The sequence below is a fragment of the Vombatus ursinus genome, unplaced genomic scaffold, assembly GCF_900497805.2.
Source record: "Vombatus ursinus unplaced genomic scaffold, bare-nosed wombat genome assembly UNPS02009132.1, whole genome shotgun sequence".
Taxonomy (NCBI): Eukaryota; Metazoa; Chordata; class Mammalia; order Diprotodontia; family Vombatidae; genus Vombatus; species Vombatus ursinus.
In genome coordinates, this window is record NW_020948910.1 from 4,043,294 (window position 1) to 4,064,258 (window position 20,965).

The following is a 20,965-nucleotide window of genomic DNA, read 5'->3' on the forward strand; positions in this document are numbered from 1 at the left end:
AGCCTCAGTTTCCTCATCTGTAAAATCAAGATAATAATAGCACTTTCCTCATAGGGTAGTTGTGAGAATCAACTGAGATAATGTAGGTAAGATGTTTTGCAAACCTTAAAGTGATATGTGAATATTAACTATATTATTATTAGCTATTATGAATGTCACTGAACCCATAAAATAAGGATAATAGTACTTATGTTACCTGCTTCATAGGGTTGCTATTAAGATCAAATTAAATCATGTATGTAAAGCTCTGTGTGAATGTCAGTCATTGTTATTAGTTAGGCAGTAAGAAATTTAAAAATAAGTATCAGTTTGTACTAAATGGGTAGAACGTTAGTCTGAGTCATAGGATATTATTTTAAAAATATACTTTACCTTCAAGTAGTATAATAACCAAGTTTTAGTTACCAAGGAGAGGTCCTTAGCTGTAATTCCTTCTGGATCCGAGCTAATGATTGGATGAGAACTTCATAATTAGAACTTCTATGTATTGCTCTTAAGCAGTTCATGTATAGGTCTGTTCAGAGAGTTTAAATATTTCCTTGAAATATTACTTTTATTCATATTTGCCTTAAAATTAATAGAATTATAGAGTTTTAGAAAGGGAAGAAACCTTAGAAATCATCTACTTCATATTCCTCATTTTACAGATGAGGCAGATGAAGCCCAGAAAGGTTTAGTGATTTGCAGAGCGAGTTAGTGGCACAGTTGGAACTAGAGTTAATAATGTCTTCTGGCTCCTAGTCAAGTGGTCTTCCCACTACATCACCCTTCCTCTCAGGGGTGAAGGTAAACTTCAATTTATTCCATACTTGAATTATTGCAACTTTGCTATAGGTGGTGTCCAAATTATTGACATTTTTTTTTTTGCTGTATAATAAAAAGCCCTCCAACATAAGTAACCAGTATGTCACTTGTACCCCCTGTTCAGGTATCAACTGATCATAACGAAGCATTCTCTGATAGGAACTGAATTTCTGTTATTGATTGATGTCTTTCTTCTGTCTCCATTATTTTCACTTTGAAACCTACCAATCTTCCCTTAGCTGTACCACCCTCCGTCAAAAGTAATGCTCTGTAGCTTACTGCATTCCTTTTCAGCTGTTGTTCAATATCTCTTTTCCCTTTATTTTTAAAATTCCCTTTAGGTCAGTAATGGACATCTACTGTTTCCAACTATTATTCTCCAGTTCCTTCCTTAAACCTTCCTAATCATCAAGGGATAGCTATAGCTGTGGGCAAAATAGGGAAATAGAGTGCCATTCCCAAATTGATAAATAGCCAAAGGATATGAATAGGCACTTTTCAGAGGAAGAAATCCAAACTAAATGCTCCAAATCACTAATCAGTCAATAGTCAGTAAACATTTATTAAGTGCCTACTGTGTGCTAGGCCCTGCACCAAGGGTTGGGGATACAAAAAGAGGCAAAAGACAGTCCCTGCCCGCAAGGAGCTCAAAAGTTAATGGGGGAGACCAAGCAAACGTATATGTATGAAGAAACTATATACAGGATAAATAGGAAATAAATAAGAGAGAAAGAGGCACTAGAATTAAAAAGAGTTGGGAAAGGCTTCCCTGTAAAAGATGGAATTTTAGTTGAGTCTTAAAGGGAAGCCAGTAGGCAAAGATGATGAAAAGCATTCCAGGCATGAGAGACAGCCAGAGAAAGTACCTGGAGCCTAGAGATGGAGATTATTTTTTGTGGAATGGCAAGGTAGCCAGAGTCACTGGATTGCAGAGCTTGTGGTGGGGAGTGAGGTCTAAGACTGAAAAGGTAGGAGGGGCTAGGTTACGAAGGGCTTTGAATGACAAACAGAATTTTGTATTTGATTTTGGTGATGATAGGAAATCAGTGGAGTTTACTGAGTAGAGAGATGACAAGTCTGGAACTGTGCTTTAGGAAAATCATTTTAGTGACTGAATGAAGGGTAGATCAGAATGGGGAGAGACTTGATGCAGGCATGCATCAAGTAGTAATCAAGGTGTAAGGTTATGAGGGCTTACACCAGAGTGGTGACAGTGTCAGAGGGGAGAAGAGGGCATATTCAAGAGATGTTGCAAAGGTGAAATTGATATGCCTGGGCAGCAGATTGAAGGGAGAGAGAGATTGTGAGGAGTCCAGGATGAGTCCTAGGTTATGAGCCTGAAGACTGGGGGGATGGTGTTACCCGCTAAAGTAATAGGAAGGTAGTAGATGCGGAAGGGAGTGTTTAATGGAGAAGTTATTGAATTCCATTTTGGACATATTAAGTTTAAGATATCTTCTAGACATTCAATTTTGAGATGTCTGTCTGAAAAGCAGTTGGAGATGCAAGATTGGGTCCAATTCTTAAATAACATTGTTGTCTTCTTTCACAGCTGAAAAGCATCCAATAAACAAACCTCTGCTAACGTATTAGTTGATAAGTGTACATACAGGTGGTTTGCCTTTTAATAGGAAGTTGTGCCAGACAAGAAAACATAAAAGATCGAAAGGAATAAATTTCCAGTGGAAAAATTTCAGATACTCTACGTTAGAAGTAGAAGAAATTTTAGATCAGGATAGCCAGCTTGGTGCTTCTTCAGCCATACCACACACTTAAATCCAATCTTGTGTATCTTAGAGCAACTTAATGAACGTGACTAAAATCACATGTTCTTACCTGTTTGCAAAGTTCCTTGGACTCTTTATTGAACCCTTTCCCTTTCTTAGGAGATCTGTCAAACTATCTTAGGGTAAAGTAAAGAGAGAAATGGGCGAGTCTATACTCTCCTTCCTAAAATGACACCCTATCCTACCAAAATACCTGTGTTCAGAAAACATGTGCAGTAACATGCACATTATCTTATATTACCATTGTTTGTCCTTCATTTTTGAAGAGAACTAATAACATCACCAGTGATGTCTTGACTTGAGTGTGAATTAGATTTAAATGAGGCAGAGTTGCGCAAAGTTGTCAGCCTCATTCTTTCTTCCTGAGTCATTGAAATCCAGTGAGAGGACAAAAGTCAAAACGACTGGTGATGGCCCAGAATGAGTCATTCACAGTTGATCACCATATGATATTATTATTACTGTTCACGATGTTCTGGTTCTGCTTACTTTACTTTGTATGGTTCATATAAGTCTTTCCAGGTTTTTTTCTGAAACTCTCCTGCTTGTCATTTCTTAGAGCATTTCATCACAATCATATACCACAACTTATTCAGCCATTCCCCAATTGATGGGCATCCCCTCTATTTCCATTGCCACCACAAAAAGAACTGCTGTAAAATTTTTTGTACATATAGGTCCTTTTCCTTTTAAAAAAATCTTTTGGGGATATAAACCTAATAGGGGTATTGCTAGATCAGAGGTTTTATAGCCCCTTGGGCATTGTTCCAAATTGTTCTCCAGAATGGTTGGATCATTTCACAACTGTACCAACAGTGCATTAGTGTCTTAATTTTTCCACATTCCCTCCAACATTTGTCATTTCCTTTTTCTGTCATATTAACCAATCTGATAGGTGTGGGGTGGTAGCTCAGAGTTGTTTTAATTTACTTTTTTGTAATCAGTAATGATTTAGAGCATTTTTTCATATGACTATAGATAGCTTTGATTTTTTCTTCTGAAAACTGCCTGTTCATATCCTTTGACTATTTGTTAATTTGGGAATGACTCATATTCTTATAAATTTGACTGAGACTCAGAACTTCTCCACTGCAAGTCCAAGACACTATTTGCTATGCTACATTATCTGTCATAACCAGAAACATTTATTTCCTCTCACTCCTTGCACCCCATCCCTCCAATATCTCCCCACATGCACTAGGAAAATAAAAACAAAAATCTTATAACAGATGTGCATAGACAAACAAATTCCTATGTTAGCCATGTCTTGTATTCATCATTAGGCAGCTAGGTGGTGCAGTGGATCGAACTCTGGGCTTGGAGTTAGGGAGTTGTTGTTCAGCCATTTTTCAGTCGTATACAACTCTTCATGACCCCATTTGGGATTTCCTTGGCAAAGATACTAGAGTATTTTGCCATTTCCTTCTCTAGCTCATTTCATAGATGAGGAAACCGAGGCAAACAGAGTCAAGTGACTTGCCCAGGGTCACACAGCTAGTAAGTGTCTGAGGCTGGATTTAAACTTAGGAAGATGAGTCTTCCTGACTTCAGGCACTGTATTCACCTCTATTCACTGTATTCACCTCGCCACCTAGCTGCCCAGGAGTTAGGGAGCCTGAGTTCAAATCTGGTCACAGACATTTACTAACTGTGTGACCCTGGGCAAGTCACTTAATCTCTGTATGACTCAATTTCCTCAACTGTAAAGTGGGGATAATCATAGCACCTACCTCCAGGGTTGTTGTGAGGATTAAATGAAATAATATTTGTAAAGCACTTAGCATAGTGCCTGTGCATATAACCCTATGTTAATGTTGCTCTTGTTGTTGTTGTTATCATCTCTCTGTCAGGAGGTGGGTAGCATGTTTCATCATTGGTCCTCTAAAATGGTGGTTAATCATTGCATCAATCAGAGTTTTGAGGTCTTTCAAAGTTGTTTGTCTTTATGGTGTTGTCATGGTATAAATTGTTCTCCTGGTTCTTCTCACTTCACTCTACATAAGTTCATATAAGTTTTGTCAAGTTTCTCTGAAACCCTATCTCTTGTCATTTCTTATGACACAATAATAATATTCCCTTACATTCATATGGCATTATTTGTTCAGCCGTTCCTTGTTATTTACATGTTGTCTTCCCCATTAGAATGTATACCAATTGAGGTCAGGTATTGTTAATGCCTTTCTTTGTATTCCTACTGCTTAGCACAGTCCCTAACATAGAGTAAGAATTTGATAAATGCTGGTTAATTGAGTAGCTGGTAACAATGAAGTGCCAGTGTATGTCCACAAAAGCCCGTGAAGTCCGTAAAGGATAGCGGAAGAAGGAAAGGCAGGTACTGTTCCATTACAGTAAGAAGTTTGTTTCTTGCCACACTCTCTCTCCCAGGTCTGCCCAATGATGTTCGTACTGGTGGTGAGGAATAGAGACTGGGAAAGATGAGATGCAGAGGTGTGAGAAGGTTTTCTCTCATTTTCTCCAATATAAAGAAAGGTATATACAGTACCTTCTCTCAAATAGTAAACATTCTAATGGGAAAGACAACATGTAAAAAACAAGCAATATAAAAGATATTTACAGAATAGTTGGAAGGTAATCTGAGAGGGAAACGTACCATGTAGAAAATGGTTTCTGTGGGAAAATGTATTCCAAGTTGTAGGCAATGAAGCACACTTGACCTTTTAGAAGGGAATGTCTTCCTCAGTTGATGACCACCTGCCCTATGAATTACTAAAATCAGATTGCTTTTCTTTTCAACTTTAGCTGAAAACATATGCTTTGAGATGGATGGGAATTTTGATGGAGGAGGAAATATATGGGAGTATTTGGAGGATGCAGCCCTTTGCAGAGTTAGGCAGAGTCAAGCCCTTTGCTTGGAGGCAGAATTGATGCAGTGTGGGGCTAAGAACAGCAAACAGTCTCCATGGGTTGAAAGGCCTTCTGGGGGTGGAAGAATAAAGGACAAATTTTTTTTTTCCAACTTGAAACTTACTCTATCCCCCAGGAAAAGAAGGGGAAACATTTTTCTTTTTCCTCTTTACCCCCATCTCTAGAACCAAGAACTTAATAATGCTTTCATGAAAATTCAGCTATTCATGGATTAAGTATTCATGGGCTGACCTAGAAAATTGCCATTTTGTATGAGGGAAATGTGTTCCAAATTCTAAACTGCAACTTAGAACACCAGCTCACTCTATCAGCTTTCCAAATTCATCTTACTTAATTTGATGTCCATTACAGCCCTGAAAAAAGACATTATAAGTGTTTCTACCACTGCAGGAGAAGAAACAGAGGCTTGGAAGTTGAATAACTTAGGAGCACATAGCTAATAAAATGGCAGAATGGGTATTAGAACCCAGGTCTTTCTGACACTCGTGGCATTGTTTTCTACATTATACCCCAAACCCCTCTTACAAGTAAGCAATTGGACACAACTTGTTTGTAAATTAGGTACTACTGGCAGGGGTAAAAATAATGAAATAAAACAGGCCTCTTTTTCCAGGAAAATGTTATACTCCAAAATTTCCTTTCTTCACTAAATTGTTAGTCTTCTTCCTCCCCACACCCCCATAACTATTATTAATTAAAATTTGGAATGGTGGAAACACATAATCATTAAAATTAGGAAACAATTTATTGAAACACTTCCCCCGCCCAGCACTTTAAAAAACTAACCGCTAGAAGATAACATGACATGTTTATGTCAAGTTTCTATAACAAAGTGTTCTTTATTTGAGAAATAACTTAATTGCTCTGCTATGTGGCATTTGCTGAGTTAATTATCCCCTTTTGCTTGAGCAGCAGAGTTAAAAGGAGCTCATAAAACCCGTATAAATTATCACTACGTAAATTGGAGCCATATTCGGGCCGCAGTTACTTTGCACACCGTTTCCTCTAAATGGTTCTCATCGGCCCTACACATAACCTAGTTGTGCCTACTTTTTCATACAGACTTTTGAAGCAATGATTTGGAGTTTACTTTATCAATTGCTCTTCATTTTATAAGAACTTCAAGTATACAGTTAAAACTATTTTTGGAGAGGGAACTCTGTCCAGTTTGGGCAATTATTCTTTTTTTTGTATATATGTTATGTTTTTGCTATATTAACCATAGATTTTGAAAGAATATGTGGTTTAAGGATGAAATAAAAGCTACAGTAGGAGGTTTTTAAAAATGTCCATATATATATAAAGTAAATAACATTCATTAAGTAATAATAATGGTTTAGCTCTGAATTATGGGGAAAGGGACCATGTTTTTGAGTTATGTCCTTTAAGTTATATCCTTAGTAGATGAATTAGTAAGCTTAATCTGCCTGAAAGAAGGTCAATTTAATATCTTTGGATAAAACTTACTAATATATGCATCATACTAGCTATTCTGAAGCTATTTTTATGCAAACTTGATATCTTTAGGAACTGAATTATTAGATTTATTTTGAACTAATTGAGGAATAATAGTGATAGCTGGCATTTATGTAACACTTTAAGGTTTGCAAGTGCTTTCCATATAATTTATTCTCACAACAACCCTGGGAGGTAGGTGATATTACTATCCACATTTTACAGATGAGGAAATTGAAGTAGACAAAGTTAAGTGACTTGCCCAAGATTACATAGCTAGGAAGTGTCTGAGTTTGGATTTGAATTCAGATCTTCCTGACTCCAGGTTCAGCATTCTATCTACTATAATTATGCATGTAAACAATACTTTTTTTTCTCTTCTAAAGAAGAAGTTGTGACACAAGATCTTTGAATTCTTTGCCATAACTTTCTTGGTCTTGCTACTACTTGTTATTTATGTATGTCTCTTCTTCCTTTTACAATCAAACTTTCTGAACGTGTAGTCTTCATTTCTTCACTGCCTACTCCATTCTTAATTCCTCATCGTCTAGATTCTGAAGTCCAACCACTTCACTGAAACTTGACCTCAAAGTCTACATTATCTTCCTTATTACCAAATATGATACATTTTTTGTCCTTATTGTCTATCTCTTCTTTCTGTTGCATACAGTACTTTTGTTCATCCAGACCTTCCTTTTCAAAATTCTTTCCTATTCAGTCCTGTACCATTGTTCTTAACTACTTCTTTTTCTTTGGTTGACTTTTTTTTTCTTTTTACTGCCTTCTAATATTGTCCCTCCAACTTGCCAAAAGTTCAGTCCTTGACTCCATTCCTTTCTCTGTCTATAGACTTTCCTACAGAGACAGCATCCATTCTTCTGGTTTCAGCTATGATTTTGATTATGATGACTCCTTTTCACCTCAGTTCTTGTCCCATTTTTGCAACTATCTACTACACATTCCACTTAGATATCACTTCTTCATCTTAACAAAGAGGCATCCAATCACTCTACCTAAAAAAGTTTTGAGTTTTTTTCAACTCCTCCCTATCTGTTGTCATCAAATCTTCATGGTCTTTCCTTTGCAATATGCCTCACCTGGAGTGCATTATGTAATTTTGGAAGAATTTTGGTGGCAGGCTTCAGAATAATACAGTATTCACAGTTTTGAGTAGGTAATTTAGGGTTATCACATTAAGAAAATCCTCTTAGAGCTGAGAAGCAATTCTGCATTGTGGTTTAAAAGTGTTCTCTTGTTTTGGGGGTGAATCTCAAGATGTCAGACTTAGAACATCATAGATGTTCTTTGCTTGCTCTGAGATACCACACTGATTTAAGATTCCATTATCTCTTCTTAATCAGAGAAGGAAGGTGGGTTCATTTCCTCTTGCAACGGATGCTCTTAAAAATAGAGTGCTTGTTTGAGAGGCTTTTCAAAAACAAATTCCATATAATATCTTTTCTTTGTGAATTATTTTACCAGTCATCAGGCATGATCTTTCAGGTATCATGTTTGAAACAATAAAAATAATTTGGCTTGGGAAATTTGCTTAACTAAAATTAGAAGTAACTAGATGTGAATAAGACATTTAAAAAAAAAAACAAAGAAAAATCTCCCAGTTATTTCAGAGTCACCAAGTGGGTCAGTTTCTAATAGGAAGATGACCCTGATGTAGTCGAAGGAATTTTGAAAATTAGACCATTTAGAGATAGAAGAGACTTTACATATCTCATTCTGCAGATGAGGAAAGTGAGGTCCTCAAAGGTTGAGGAAAAGACAAGTTGGGATTCTTAGAAACAAATGGCTATAAAGATGCAGAAGGTATAAAAATTTACTCCCAGGAAGAAGTGATCAGAGAGCACTGAATATACATGTAAAACTAATTATATTTTTGGTTTTTCTGTTAAATAAAGAATATTATTAGTTATGATAAACTATTAAATACCTGTTCTGGAGAATTGTGAACTTCATTTAAAGTAGAAAATATGGTCTTTTTTCCCTCTTTTTAACAATTTGAAATATTTTATTAATAGAAACATTTTTGCAATCTACTATCATAACATAAAAAGTAAAATTCTTATCTTTTGGTCTGTGAAGAGGATAATGTTAAACTTAGATATGTTATTTTTGCTAAATTTTACTTTTCCCTTGCTTATTAAATTACTGCTCTTAAATCAATGCAAGTGATCTTTTCTTTAATGAGCAATTAATATTTTTAGGTTACTTTCTTAGCCACTTGGCTCTTTTCTGTTATTAGCTATGGCTGCATTTCTTTGGTAATGAAATGGCAGGTGGGAAAGTCTGAACTACTTTATCTCCAAGGTGCCAGGTTCTTTTTATTTCTGCCATGCTGCTTACATTGAGCAGCTTAAGAATAAGCTCCTGTGTGAACCCTCCATGGCCAAGGGGGTATTGTTGGGTTCAGAAAAGAATCCCTTTCTTTTTTTGTGATAATTTGAATGTTTTGACAATAAAGCTAAGCTACTCCTCTCCCTCGTTTGCATATTGCACGTTATATGTATCCTTTCCTTGTGAAGCAGAAAATGAACCTCCCCCATGTCTCTGGATACACAAATTGGTTATTGTTCATGGGTGACTGTTGAGAACAAAGCCCGTCGATGGCTAATAGGAACAAAACAAAACAAAAAGAATTGTCCGGGATAATTTTACTCTTGTTGTCTTTTCATGACATTTTATTAATGTAAAGCTCTACAAAACACAACCTTTTGGGACCACCCAATTAAACCATTGCTGCAAATGCTGAGAGCGGTTTGAGAGGAAAGATAGACCTTTAAAATGATACTTTATTGAACACTGAGTCATGTAAAGTCAATTGAAGACATGAGGCTTTTATCTAGATAATGCACACCCCCAAATTGTGAGGTGTTTCTTTTTTTTGCCTGAATTATCTAATGCTTTTCAATTCAAATTGAAAGTGTTTTACTATTTTAAAAAAAGGGGAATATAGACTTTACTGTCAAGTCAAGAAATTAAAATAGAGTAGAATTAGATAATCATGTAAGTGATAAATTAGTTCCTGTTTTAGAATGTTTGCCTTTTTTAAACTTCTAAAGGAACATATTTGTTAGCAGATTACTTTCAGAAAACTTTCCCTAAAATAAGAAAATTCTCTGCAATTCCTTTTGAGAAAAGGAGTCAAGTATTACAACCAATTTTTGCAATACAGAGTAATAAAGTTTTGAAATTTGAATCTTTTGAAATCTTAGTTTTCATAAATTTTAACACTATCTCAAGTTTTTAAATATTTAAATGACCATAATGTTTTGGCTATTGACTAAACCTAGTCTTTCTCTTCTTAATTTGTTTTAGGTTGTTTTATTGCATTGGTTTGCATTTGTGGACACAGAATTCTAGTGAATTAAAAATATTAATTTCTTCTGAATATTGTTATGAAATTTAAACTTTCATTAAAAATTCAACAGTGGCCTCTTTGAACTTGCTAAAAGCAAATTTAGTTTTCTAGCCTGTCCAACTGGATTTGCATATAGATCTCACACATAACACAAGTAAGTGACTTTTCAATACGGAGTTGTTATAAGTAAAGCCCTTTGTAGACTTGACGGCACCTTATAAATGTGAATTGCTATTATTATACCTTCAAACAAAATGCAAAAGGCTTTACTAAATATTGAGAACCATTTTAAGTTGAAACAGTATAAGTACTACTCCGACTTTTACAAGAAAAGAACTTTGTAAAGAAGACCCTGGTTGCCTGATTTCTTTGCAGACTCTTAAGCAAGGAGTGGAGGGACTACCGAAATAATGCAAAAAACCTTAAAGATACATTTTTCAAAAAGACCAAAAAAAAATCCAGCTTTAGCAAATACCAGGGCATTTTACTCTTCTTTATCGTTTGCCAGACAATCAGCAAGCATTTGTTAAGCACCTATTATATACCAGGAGAGGCTACTGTGGCATAGTAGAGAGCAAGCTTCCCACCTTTGACACATACTGGCTGTGTGACACTTTGGCAAGTCATTTAAACCTCTCAGTGCTCTCAGAGAAGGGGCTGAGCTGCATTGATAAGGGGGAGTTTCCTCACTCAAGAATTCCCTATTCTATTGAATATTGAATCTTATGCTGAACAGTACAGTGCCTGGCACATAGCAAGAGCTTATTAAAGTATTGATTAACTGATTGGTCTAATACAGGGATGGGGAACCTGTGAGGCTGCAGGTTCCCCACCCCTGGCTCTAGTCCCCATCTTAGTCCTTATATAGTAAATACTATGCTAGGTACTGGTGATACAAGGACAAAATAAAATAGTACCAATCCTCATGGAGTTTACATCCTATCTGGGAAAATAATACATTATATATAAATGAGTGTAAGGTATTTTAAAAGTAATGTCGAAAGGGAAGGCCCTGAGTAACAAAAAGTTTATATGATGGCACTTGAGTTTTGAAAGAAAGTTGGAATTTGATGAGATGGAAATAAAGATGCATTGTATTCTAGGCATGGGAGACAGCCTGTGCAAATGCACAGTACAGGAGAAGGAATGTCATGTTTAGGCAACAGCAAGTTAGACAGTTTGGCTGGATTGTGGAGCGCATGTAACAGGAGTAATGGTGTATTAAGTCTGGAAAAAGACATTGAAGCAAAGCCATGAAGAACTTTGAGTAATGAAGGGGTTGGTATTTTGTCCTAGAAGATAGAAGGAGCCATTTGAAAATTTTGAGAGGAGAAGTGACGTAGACAGAGCTCTGCTTTGCGAAATCTCTGGTGGCAGCGTACAAATTGTATTAGAGGGGACACTTGAAGAAGGGACACCATTAGGCAATAAGTCCTCAGTTAGGTGGGAGTGATTGTATGAATGGAAGAAAGGGGATGGATGTGAGTGCAGTGGTGAAAAGACCTCACAACTGATTGGATTTATAAGTGAGGGAAAGTGAAGAGTCTGAAGACGACTCCAAGCTTATCAATCTGAGTGACTTTGGAAAGGACTGTGGCACCCTTGACAGAAAAGGAGAAGTTTAGAAGAGGGATTGGTTTGGGAAAGAAGTTCTATCTTGGACATGTTGAACTTGAGATGCCTGGTGGGAACTGGGCTATGGGACAGTGAGGGTGGATTAAGGAGGGAGAAAGGTCAGTAGTTCACCTCAGTGGCAACAAGCCTGTTGTGTGCAAAGCAATATATTTTAGGTGCTGGAAGAGATGCAAAACTTGAATAAGATGGGATCTCTCCCCTCTGCAGTGAACTTACAGTTTAGTAGGAATATGTGTAACATAAATGACTGTACTATCCAGTATTATTTCGGATATTGGAAGGGACCTCAGGTGTCATCTAGGGAGGCAATGTGGTATAGTGGGAAGAGTGCTAATGCTAGAATTAGAGGATCTGATTTCTAGTCCTCCTTCTCATACTTAGCACCTGTACTACCTGATGTGACCCTGGGCTTCACTTTCCTTATCTGCAAAATGAGGGGATTGGACTCACTGGTCTCTGCAATCCTTTCTTGTTCTTTATCTGTGATCCTATTCAAATTCTCTTATTTTGAAGATGAGGAAAATGAGATGTAGAAAGGAAGCAATTTATTTAGGATCACCTCTCAAGTAATAAAGTGCCATGATGAGGTCTAAGGAGACCTTAGCTACCAATTAGGAGAATGAGAGAAAGCTTCATGGAGGAGACAATATTTGAACTGGTCTTTAAAGGAGTGAGTAGCAGGGTTCAACAGGTGAACTTGGGAGATGGAGGGCATTTCATCCACAAGAAATAATTGAGTAAAAGGCATCGAGGCCTGGGAGGGCAGAGCTATCCCAAAATGTCATGGACAGCTTTAGTGGGAAATGATTCCTGCTTACTTAATGAGGATGTTGATATAAAAGGAATTCTCTGCCAGGTTTGTGATGACCTTTGAGGTACATTCCACCTCTGAGATTCTGACATTCTTAGCTCTTCAGTTTGGTAGAAGCATGGACGTGGAAATAAGTAATATAAGATGAAGCTGGAAAGGTAAGATCATATACAAGTTGGTGCCAAATTGTAGAGGAGCTTGAATGCCAAGAAAAGGAGTTTGAACTTTTTATATAGGAAGTAGTGGGGAGCCATTGAATATTTATGAGTGTAAGAATGACATGACTAGATCAGTGTATAAGAAAGGATGTTCTAAGGGGCAGCTAGGTGGCACAGTGGATAGAGCACTGGCCTTGTAGTCAGGAAGACCCGAGTTCAAATCCGGCCTCAGACCAAACACTTGACACTTACTAGTTGTGTGACCCTGGGCAAGTCACTTAACCCCAATCATCTTAAAAAAAAAAAAGGTGTTCTTACAGTGATATAAAAAGTGAGTAGGGGAAAGGAGAAAGTGGAAGCAGGACGTCCTATGTAGAGTATGTTACATTAGTCCGGGCTAGTGATAATGAAGATTTGAAATGATGATGATATCGTTATTACTGCTACTACTGTTCATACTGCACATAGGTTTTATCAAGTGCTGTACATACATTACTTAATTTGAACATGGGTGAACCCAGAAGTAAAAAGAAGACAGATATTAGAAATGTTATGGATTTAGAATAATTGGAACTTGGTAACTGATTGCACATGAGAGGTAAAGGAAAGGAAAGAATCAAAGATACAAACATGAGACAGTGGGAGAATAAGTGAATGGTGGTACCATGTGCAGAAAAAAAATGCAATCAGATGGAGAATCCTATGAACTTGAACCTAAATATCCTAGTTCTGTTCTTTGAACTTCAAGAATTCTTCTTTCACAGTATAGTACTAAATGTATTTGAAGATAGATTAAATATCTCCCCTAAATGTTTTCCCTTACTCTTGACTAACCCTTTCATTACCCTTTAGGTTTCATGTGTTGGGTGCAAAGTGTCCTTCAGAATTAGAATGCTGCTGGCAGGGCAAGTAGAAAGGAAGGCTGGTGTCAGGAAGCCCAAGCAGCTTCTATGTAAAGGAGCTGCATTGGAGAGAAGTCATAATCAAGAGTGGGCATAAGAAATCCCTCAAGCATGCAGTGAGGCACAACTTGCGATATAAATGTGGACTGGGAAGTAGCAGCACACATAACAGCATTAAGAAAAGGAGTAGCTTATTCTTAAGACAAATTGTGAGGTCCTAAGATAAGGATGGAATAGTGAACTGAAAACAGTCCTGTAAATAGGCTGTGGAATGGACCACACACATGGATAGCAAGGACAGCTATATAGAGTTCAAGTTCTTCCTCATTAAACTGGTTATAATTGTAATGGTTTGTTGAACAAATAAAGGGGGATTTACTTAATACAATGAACGGGAGGGTGAAAGGTATAAGGGGAAAGAGGAGAGGTGCTCCATCTGGGAGGATTCTCCTTCATTTTAAGTTTTCCTTTTTCCATTTCCTTCCCACCCTTTTCCTCCTATCTTTGATAAATCATAAGAGTAGATAAGAAATAGTGTCCTAGACCTCCTGTTATTTGATTTATTTCTCTTAATCAAATATGGAAAAACTGCTATCATTTTAGAACAAAAAAGAATTTGGGAGCTTCAACGCAAAAGAAACATCATATTTTGAATTAAAGTTAGTACTTCACAGTGTGGACTGTGCTTTGTGGAGTTTGAAACAATTGAAATTGACAGAGCTGAGAGAAATTGGAGAGCTGAGAGAAATATTCCGTGCCTGCATGCATTAGTTTTGCTTGGGGAAACAAGTCCTGACAATATGCAAGATATTTTAGAGACAGGTAGAATTGTATGTCAGGGAGGTGAAGTTTTGTTTTAGAAAAAGCTTTTATTTCAGTAACAATAATAGTCTATTTTTTTACACACACACACACACACACACTTCTGAAATTTATGAAGTATTCCCTTCACAATAGTCCTGTTAGGTAGGTAGTGCAAGTACGTTGATATTCCCATGTTACATTGATTTGGTTAAGCTGAGAGCTTAAGTGATTTGCCTATAGCAAACTAGCAAATTTAAAAGACAACGCTGAGATCCAGATCTTTTGACTCCCGAGCACGGTGATCTTTCTATTACATTGTGGTATGCGGTAATTAGGTGTGGATACATAGAACTTACTGGCACAGTGAACACTGAATATGGAGTAAGGTAACCTCAATTAAAATCCTGACCTTGGGGAAGATAGTCAACTTTTCTGGTCCTCAATTTCCTCATCTGTAAAATTAAGGCATTGGGCCAGACAGCCTCTGAGAGTACTCTTGGTTCAAAGTTTATGATCCTGTAATCTTATGCCAAGAATATATACTTAAAAAAAAAATCATCAGAGGCCTTATCAGTGGGAACTATTTCTTAAGAACTCTAACCTCTAATTAAGTAATCCTGGTGTACTTCTTTTTAAATATGAACACTTGAGTTTGTCATAAAGGTATATTTAAATATGTGTATATGCCAATATGCATAACAGTGTTTCAACATTTGCAAAAGCAACATTTGCCTTTACATATGATCATCTCATGTGATCCTCACCACAGCTTTGTGAATTAGATGCTGTCATTATCATCCCCATTTTATAGATGAAGAAACTGAGTTTAGAGAGGTTGTGACTTTATTATTATTAATGTATTCATATGTATTTTGTCCTTTAAAGTTGCCATTCACCTTCAATCCTGTTGTTTTGACCACGAAGTAAATCGGATTCTGGCCACAGCTTTTTGCCCTCAAAGTTATGCTTTTCTGGAGTTTCAGGATGTTATTTTTAGGTGGATAGAGTGCCAGGCCTGGAGTCAGAAGACCTGAGTTTAAATCTGGCCACAGATACTTACTATCTGTGTGATCCTGGGCAAGTCACTTAATCCTGTTTGCCTCAGTTTTCTCATCTGTAAAATGAGCTGGAGAAATTAATGGCAAATCACTCCAGCATCTTTGCCAAGAAAACCCCTACGGAGTCACAAAGAGTCAGTCATGACTTAAATGACTCTGCAACATTTTTATGTTTGTGACACTCCAAGAACTAGCTGTTTATGTTGAATTGTTATTATTTTTAACATCAAAGTAATTTTTAAAAATCCACCCAAGTGTTGATTGCCCTTCCCAGATATTTCAAATAGTTTTCTGGGTTATTTCAAGTTTCTTTACCACAGAGATCTCATGTTACTGCTAAGTTTTATATGATCCACTTGATAAGTATGCCTTTCTCTTCTCCATATCAGCTTTTACCCTCACACATTTCCTGTGAGGAAACCAGACTTTTAGATTCCCACCACCATAGCCCTATTCATGCAATAGTCTGGGCTGCTGCTGGCTAAGTTCAAGTTTTTCCATATTCTACCTACTCAGAGCATCACATGAAAAGTGATCAATGTCCACTGTAGAAGCACATTCTTAAAAGGAGCCAGAGCAAAATATTTGAGTGTGGTTTAAAAGTTTATTCAGGAATTTATGATTTTAATGAATTGAAGAGGATTAGCCTTCAGTGATAAGGTCAGCAGCTCTGGTGACTAGATACATCCTCCCCGTAACAGCCGTTGTTTGTCTCAATTCCTCAAATGGACAAATCTTTCCAGCAATTGCTCATGACACTGATTATAATCTTCAGCAGATTTAAATCAACTTAGCCAACATTTTAGAAATCAGTCTCTAAATCCCATATTTATCCATCTCATGGCATACCACACGCACACACCCCTGCCCCCATGTTCATTCATAAACTTTCCTCATTTTTCTTAACCTTATATATTTTCATTCAGAGGTATGCTAATCAAAGTTTAACAATGGGGCTCTCCAGAAAAAAAAATAGTAGGCAAGACACACTTTTAAATTTAATCCCCATGAACACTTTCTTTGGTCTAGAAAAATGACAAAACAATGGTTTATAGTGATTGCCTATTTCTGAGGTGTAAATGGTCACATTGAAAATTTAACAATCCCCCAGAACACTGCTGGGTTCACTGCAATTAGGAAGGTATAGGAAAAGTGAAAGCTGATAAACTTTGGGTCCTGCTTTACTTCTGTACTTGGAAACTTGAATAGAACTTTCGAATTCTAACTTCTCTTTAGTGAAGCACGGTGAACCAACTAGAACTGCGTAGTAAACAGTTTCAAAATTAATTGTAATTAAATTCTAATGTTCATGCTTTTATTGAACACTTTCTCAAGTGACATTTCTTTCACACTTCAGAGGTGAAGATTTTGGGATACAAGAGGCAAGATGGGGCTGTAGGAAATACACTGGATTTAGAGTTAGAGAGGGCAGGTAGGTGGTATAGTGGATAGAGCATTGGTCTGGAATCAGAAAGACCTGAGTTCAAATCTGGCTGCAGACACTTACTAGCTGTGTGACTCTGGGTAAGTCACTTAACTGTGTCTGCCTCAGTTTCCTCATCTGTAAAATTAGCTGGAGAAGGAAGTGGCAAACCACTCCAGTATTTTTGTCGTGAAAACTCTAAATGGGGTCATGAAGGGTCAGACATGACTGAAAAACAATTGTATGCGGAGAACCTTGATTCTAATCCTGGCTCTCTCATTTACCACCCATGTGACCTTGGGCAAACACTTTGCTTTTCTGGACATTTTATTTTTAAAATGAGAAGTTTGGACTATAGATGACTTTTTAGATTCCTTCCAGTTTTACCTCTGTGATCTTCTGGAGGCAGTTTTGTTCCTTATAGAGCTCTGTTTTTATATCTAGGAGCTAACCATGAGTCAATGTCTCATTAGTTTAGACTTGCACAATATTGTTGCTTAATAAATGTCTGTTTGTTGCTGAAGTTAGCTTTTGAGGGGTAGCAGAAGGAGAAATGTGATATAGGCACTAAATCACTTTGCTTTAGTTCTGTAATTGGATATTTTATTCTTAAAGTGTATGTGGACTGTGTCGAATTGGGAAATAAATGTTTCACAAATTATTTGTATTTTATCAGATACAGGAACACTCCAGACTCATCATATGCAAATATATTTCCATTCCCCCTTATATGATACTTTATAAGCATGGAAGAGCAAATTGGTGGGGGAAATAGTTGAGTAGGAAACCAGTTTAAGTACTGAAATGATAAATCTGTTCCTGGAAAGCATTACATACACTAAAGATTTAATGTAGGATTAAGTTAATTACTCTAGATTGAAGTTTGTTTTTAGAACAGGGGAAAAGTCAACTAAATTAATTTTATAAATATCAACACTACCACCTAAGAAGACTCATTTTATCAGGGAAATGAACAGTGACAAAAAAGCCTCTTCTCTATGACTATCTTGTGGTTAATTTAGTAAGAGCTTTCTTGGAAGGGCAGTGTGAGGTTGTGGAAAGCTTATCCATTTGATGTTCAGAACAACTGGCTTGAGTTCTGGCTTTGCCACTTATCTCTATGATGTCGCTTAACCTCTCCTTCTGTGAAATGAAGATAGTATTTATACCTTACAGTGTTTTTGAATGGATCAAGTGAAATAATGGTTGTTTAAAGGGCTTTATAAAACATAAATTCTATGTAAATATCCGCCATTATTTTAGAATAAATTTGTATTGATTTTTTTGTTTTTATATCACCTACATTTCTCAATGTATCCCTTCCAGAAAGCTATCATCCCTTAAAACAAGGACTAAAAAGGAACCCCCCAAAAAGTTTCAGTAAAACTAACCAACACTTTCAAACAGTACGCATTATATGCAGTCTTCCACCCTCATAGTTTCCCATCTCTACAAAGGAGTTCAAGGAGATCCATTTTCATATGTCTTTATTCTTTCCAAGCTTGGTCATTATTATTTTTTAGCATTCAGTTCTGAGAATTTTGTGGTTGTTATTCTTCCCATTTACATTGTTGTAATTATTCTGTATATTGTTTTTCTGGTTCTGCTTGCTTCTTTTTACTCAAGTTCATAATATTCATCTCAAGCTTTTCTGGATTCCAGACAATAATATTCATTACATGACTTCTTTAGTTACCTTGCAATAAATATGAATTTACTTTGTTTCCATTTCATTGCTGCTACAAAAAGTGCTGTTATAAGTATTTTATTGTTTAAGGCATTTAAAAAATTGCTAACCTCCTTAGGATATATTTCTAGCAGTAGAATCTCTGGTTAAAGGGTATGAATGTTTTAGTCACTTTCTTAGAATTATTCTAAGTGCTTTCCAGAATGGTTAAGCCAATTCACAGTTTAACCAATAAGAAGATTAGGGTACCCGTCATTCTACAACCCCTTCCAACAGTGATTTCCAGTCTTTGTCATCTTTGCCAATTTGTTGGGTGTTCATCAAACCTCAGAGTTGTTTTGATGTGCATTTTTCTTGTTATTACTGATTTGGAGCATTCTTTTGAGAACTTGATATCCTTTGACCATTTGTATTTTAGTGATTGGTTTTTAGTCTCACATAATTTACTTAGTCACCTTTATATATGGGATATCAGACCCTAATCAGAGATATTTGATACAAAGATTTTTTTTCCTACCTCTTTCCTTTTTGTCCTAGTTGCATTAATTTTGCTCATGCAAAAGCTTTTCAATTTAATGTCACCTCTATCTTTTGTTTGATTAAGACTCCATACCCTAACAATAGCTATGAAAGGTATCACACCCAGTTATCTTCTAAATTTTTATGGTAATTGTCAGTTATTATTGTTGGGCATAGAAAAACAGAATCTCTGGTATCTATGCTGTGACTCTTTTAAGAGGTTGTTGTTGTATGTGGCTACCATGTCCTTGAGCCCCATGAAGAGGAAGACACAGTTTGACACAACCCGTCATTCTACAACTTGTCTCAACAGTGATTGAAATAACTTTGTAAAACTCTTGTCCAGCTTCTTTATGGTTTTGACCAGGTGTCTTCTATTTAGACTTTCCTTTTTTTACTGTCTTGCTCAATTCAGTAACCTGCTTTGGCTGTCACAATTTTTTTTTTTTGCCTGTCACTTGTATCTGTCCCCTTGGTTCTCCTGCTTTCACACCCTAGTCACTCCTTTTCCTCTGGGGACCTGTTCACCACAGCTCACATTAGCAATCATGCACATTTCTTATTCTATTTGCTTATTCTATTCAGTGCTTAGCACATAAGTAGATGCTCAATAAGTATTTGAATGAATAAATGAAGTATATAATAAAGATTTTCTTCCTTTTCAAATTTTAGGTTTAGGATTCACTTGTCTTTGGTTCAAGGACAGAAGAACCAGACAATTGCTACAGCACCAGATCATTGCTTGAGATTCCCTGAAACTTCTCACAGGGTTACAAGGAAATTGAGGGTACCGATTATCCTGTACTTCTAGCCCAGGGAAGGTAAGAGGGAGCTAAAGATGAGGAGGTAGGTGGAGTAGTGAGATGTAGGGAGTTAGGATGTGTGTGTGTGTCTACGTATCTGTGGTGGGATAGTACTTACCCTAGCCAGTGGCAAGTCAGTCTTTCTTGGCAAAAAACAAAGCACCTAAAAGAAGTCTCTACCAACATAATAAATTATTTTCTTTTCAAATCTGGAAATAAGTAAGGGGATCATTAGAGAGGAAGAATATTTTATTTGATTTTTCAATATGTGGGAAAGGGAAACACCAAAGGATGTATATATAGAAAGTTCCAGACTTACAAATATCTGAATTATAAATGAACTACACATTATGAACTGCTGCTGTCTCATCTATTCTACCACTTCCTCCCACCACATCCATCTCTTTTGCAAGTTCAGGATTGTCTGCATATGAATAAATATGGTGTTTTTATATAAAATATATACATGAGTGTGTATATACACACACACATATCCAAACTGATATCTATCTGTCTGTCTATCTGTCTAGTAGGCAGCTAAGTGGTATAGTAGATAGAGCTCTGGTCCTGGAATCAGGAAGACCTGAGTTCAAGTCCAGTCTCAGATAAAAACTTACTAGCTGCTTACTTACTAGCTGCATGACTTTAGGCAAATCACTTAAACCTCTGCTTGCCTCAGTTTCTTCAACCATAAAATGGGGATAATAATATAGCACCTACCTCCCAAGGTTGTTGTGAGGATAAAAATAAGGTAATATTTATAAAGCACTTAACACAACGCCTGGTACATAGTAAGCACTATATAAATGCTCATCATCATCATTATCATTATTATTATTATTATTATTACTGCTACTACT

The 20,965-nt window shown here is 36.6% G+C and overlaps 1 protein-coding gene across 8 annotated transcripts in view; it reads left to right on the plus strand.

The window, feature by feature from the left end:
- Positions 1-20,965, plus strand: part of PLAGL1 (PLAG1 like zinc finger 1) — a 138,121-nt gene that overhangs the window by 86,509 nt on the left and 30,647 nt on the right. For 7 of the 8 annotated variants that reach the window (XM_027850760.1, XM_027850759.1, XM_027850761.1 and 4 more), the window contains one exon: positions 19,975-20,123. The gene's annotated coding sequence lies outside the window, so the exon portion shown is untranslated. Of the gene's footprint in view, positions 1-5,062; positions 5,082-19,974; positions 20,124-20,965 lie in introns of those variants that run through there. The other variant, XM_027850763.1, reaches the window with a different exon arrangement.